Genomic DNA, 4,374 nt, shown 5'->3' on the forward strand with positions numbered 1-4,374 from the left:
TTATACTCAAAGAAACTCTGTGGGTGAAGTATGATTAAGATTGGGCCAAGGGGAAGGAAAATATGCTCTGGACATGAATTTAAACAGAGGGACTATTTCTGACCTAGAATCTTGACCTAGAAACTTTGTTTAAGGTCACTGCACAACCTTTGCCTGTGACACTCTATGAGTGAAATAGGAGCCACACTGGACCAAGGGCAGAGAAGATAAGCTCCTAACAAATTTTTTTTTAAATAATGCTCTAACATTGCCTTAGTCCTGGAATATTAATTCAAGGTCACTGCACACCCTTTATCCAAAGACACTCTTGGGTGAAGTATGAGCAAGATTGGGTCAAGGACAGAGAAGACAAAAGATATCAGACGGACAGACGGACGGACAGACTGTCACTATAGGACGCTTGCCCAGCGGGGCCATAATGATAAAAAAGGCAACATTTAAGAAAAATGATTCCCTTGTTGTACATACACTTTAAATATATCAGAAGGATTAAAATAACAGCAGATTTTGTGACATAAAACTTGTTAAGTAAACTTGCCATTTGTCAGTAATCATTTTTTCAATTACCTCTATTCCCTTGAAAAAAGTATCTTCAGTGTGGCAGGATAAATTTTCAAACCTGATATTTATAGGTAAATAGACACACTATTTGAAAATACTATGAACATTCAATTAAATAAATGAAAACTGCGACTGAATATGAATATAAAAGAACGTTCATGACTAGTTATTTAAGTTTTATCTCGAATTGCCATTACCTACACCGTTGCGAGGAAAGATAAAATACCACCCTAAACACTGGGAAAGTACAGTGTCCGTGATTGAATCGTGAAAGCTCAAAAGTGCATTAAAATATGTTTGGGTTTTTTTTCAGAAAAGTTATTTTCAAAACTCATTTTTTTTTTCAGGTTACAAATGTAACACTGGAGGAGAGGGTGCATCAGGAACAATATAGACACTTGGCTTAGCTGGTTTATTTATCTCAGAAATATGGACAGGTTGAGTTGGATCTTTAGCAGAGTTGATAGGCGAACATGGAACATAATGAGAAAAACCCCCATCAGTGTCCGTAGGCAGGTCAAACTCCTCTGTTATAGATCTGCGGTCTTTTTTACGAATACTCTCATAATATGGATAACCCATTAAAGGGATACTCTGATCAGATCCATCTGCATCCGAAGTCTTAGGAGCCATACCTCTGGTTATCTTCTAGGACACAAACGAAAATAAAAACAAAATTATAATAAATGTGTATTCATGAAGAAAGCATGACACATTAGTGAATTCATTTTAGAATTATAAACTAAATGAAATGTCTCAGCAAAAACTGATTAATAATAAATATAACTAGAGCAAAGCTCGTTGCAAAGCAACGAGTAGGTCTTCCGTCCTGTTTGACCGGAAGTTACTTTCGTTAAAAAAAATTGTAATGACGTCAAAAAATGGTTTGAGTCATCTAAATCTGTGTTAATTAATGCAAAAATAAGCGATTTTTTGTTACTTCCGCTTTGACCGGAAGTGATGATGACTGACAGAAATTTAAGTTTTATGCTCCAGTGACAGATGTTAACCCAAAACGTGTCAAGAACGACAAAAATACGCATTTAATGACTACTTCCAGTTTGACGTTCTTTGACGACCTCAGTAGATTAGCTTGACGTTTTGAACAACTTTGCTTCTTTAGTAGTTTTCAGAAAAAAATGTGTAAGAGCTATTAACCCCTAATCATAGGGGCCAGCCCCTTTTCCTTGATCTTATATGAAAGCTTTTGAAATTACGCACAACTTTCTTACCAAATTATTCTCGGTTAAGAAGTAATTACACAAAAAGGAGCATAATTTTAAGGAAAAAGTAACTAAAATTTGCTTTCACATAGTTTCCAATATTTACGATATCAGCTTAAAATGTTATCGTTTTGCACATCTACAATGTATTGGCTGCAAGTTCTTCAACTTTCATGTTAATATCGTATGTCGTTCTTGAGAGTTTTAGTGGATACGAGACATCAAAATTATCAATTAATGGGCAATAACTCACAAAGAAAGACATATATCAAAAAACTGAAAACAGGTTTAAATAGGTGAAAAAAGGTGTCTAACCTGAAAGGTTCATAAAAATCAGTCGAAAGGTCTTTGAGAAATCGCCTGTCAAAAATCCGGCAGGAAAAATATAAGAAGAAGAAACAGTAGAATAACACTAGGGTCTTCCGAAGGAAGCGGAAGACCCTAAAAAGAAACGTAAGAGTAACAAGACGGTCTTCTGCTGAAGACGAAAGACCTTAATAAAAGTGAAAAAGAAACAAGAGTATAATAGAAGGGTCTTCCATTGGAAACGAAAGACCCTAACTAGCAGCACTATCCATGTAATTTGGGAGGCAAATTTTCCATCTGTACAAATATGTTTTGAAATTTACAGCTTATTGTTGTTCTGTTGCATTATTTTTGTCACATATGATAGAGGAAAGGCCGACCGGGATACGTATATGGCTGACTGCCTTCGAAAGAAAATATGATCGATGAAAATAAATTAGCATACCTGTTTTTTTAATTGAACTCCATATGAATGTCACAAAATATACACGACATTAGCTTTTACACTCCATATAACGAATCGTTGTACATGCCGTCTAAGCCAAATTCTATTTACAGGACATGATTAATTCCCAAGTTTCTCGATGTACACATATGACGTCATCGGTGGTAGATTTTAATCAAAATGATAGATACAGGAAAACAAAATAAAAACTTCTTTTTCTGTTTACACGTTTCTCTTCATTTTCAAGAGTTAAATTACATCTCTAAATAACAATATTAAGAAACCATGTGTTCTAAAATTGAAGTCATCTCACCTTCCATGACGTCATAATATAGCACTGATTAAGACAAGGTAGAATATTTTGTATGCTTCCTTATCACCCCTGCGTATTTGTGAAATACTTTAAAAATGCTACTCCTTGTACACTTTTGATTAGATTTCAATAAAACTTGAAACACAAACTACACGAAGATACATAATTCTTTGAATCGGTTTTTGATTTCAATGAACGCTTTTGCCATCGTTACTAAAAATAGAAAGTTCTGTGAAATATTTTCTAAATGCTTCTGATCTCTTTTTAAAGTTTTGCCTGATTTCAGTATAACTTGGCACACAAGTAGACTACAACTAAGAAACATATTTCTGTATTTTGGTTTTTGATTTCGATGCTTGGTGTTGCTGTGGTTACTAAAAATAGAAATTTCTGTGAACTACCGGTATCTACTCCTAGTTCTATAAAGTTTTATTAAAAATTACTCCTACAGTTGTAGTCTTACATGTATTGCAATTTTGCTATAAAAAGCAATCTAATCAAGAATCATTAGTCTATTTATTGCTTTTGTAACGTTTTATGTCCGAACTTCCTCTTCCTTTAGCTACAGTCTCCACAGAGACTTCTGGGGCCTATTTTACAAAAGATCTACGATTACATGTAAGACCGAAAACTTTAGTTGATTATTAAATTTTGCAAAATGAATGATTCTGTTTTAATTTGCTAGAGTAATGATATTTACTTCATTTCCTTTTTAAAAAGTTTAAAACCATTATATTTATATTTCCAATGTCTTTGTCCGAGATAAAATTACCAATTGTAAATGTAATTTATTTCCTCATGAATGTTTTGGCGCGTTCCAAAAAAAACCACGTGCAGGGCGGAAAAACACCTAGAGAGAAGCAGGCTTGGAGCCCGTGGATTGGCGGAATCAAAGCAGGTAAATATAAGGAATAACTGTCAGATTTTTCGATTTCATGAAGATGATCAATGGATTGGCTTGTGTGATAATTTTATGCATAAACGCCGTCGGCGTTTATGCAAATTATCACACAAGCCAATCCATTGATCACTTCATGAATTCGAAAAATAAGACAGTTATTCCTTAAATCAATATAATTTTTTGAGAAAGTGATATGCTTGCAAAATGAAAATTTTGGTCTAAGTCGTAATTTCTTTTATAAAAAAGGGCCCCTGGTTTGTACCTTAAATATTTTTATCAGTGACGTATATTCCTTTCTCCTGCTGTGTACGGTAGTATGCTGTCCTAGATTTATGATAATTTCATGATAGGAAGACCACCTAACAAAATGGAGAACTTTTAACTATTTTAACTCTTGTTTAGAAAATACGGAAACTTCCTTTCTCAATTATCAAAAAACGATCAATATTTTAAACATCCTACTAACAAAAATATTCCCCGTTATCAATTTCGCCTCCTGTCAAAATCCTGTTGCTGTAGATGGTTTAGATCCGACAAGACTTAATACAACACTTGAACTTCCGCTTAAAGAAGTGTTTTTGAAAGTCCTTTTTCCCATTTTTCTTTGGCTTACTTTTTATACCTT

The sequence above is a fragment of the Saccostrea cucullata genome, unplaced genomic scaffold, assembly GCF_032062105.1.
Source record: "Saccostrea cucullata isolate Sc308-1 unplaced genomic scaffold, CSIRO_AGI_Scuc_v1 ctg1102, whole genome shotgun sequence".
Lineage (NCBI taxonomy): Eukaryota > Metazoa > Mollusca > Bivalvia > Ostreida > Ostreidae > Saccostrea > Saccostrea cuccullata.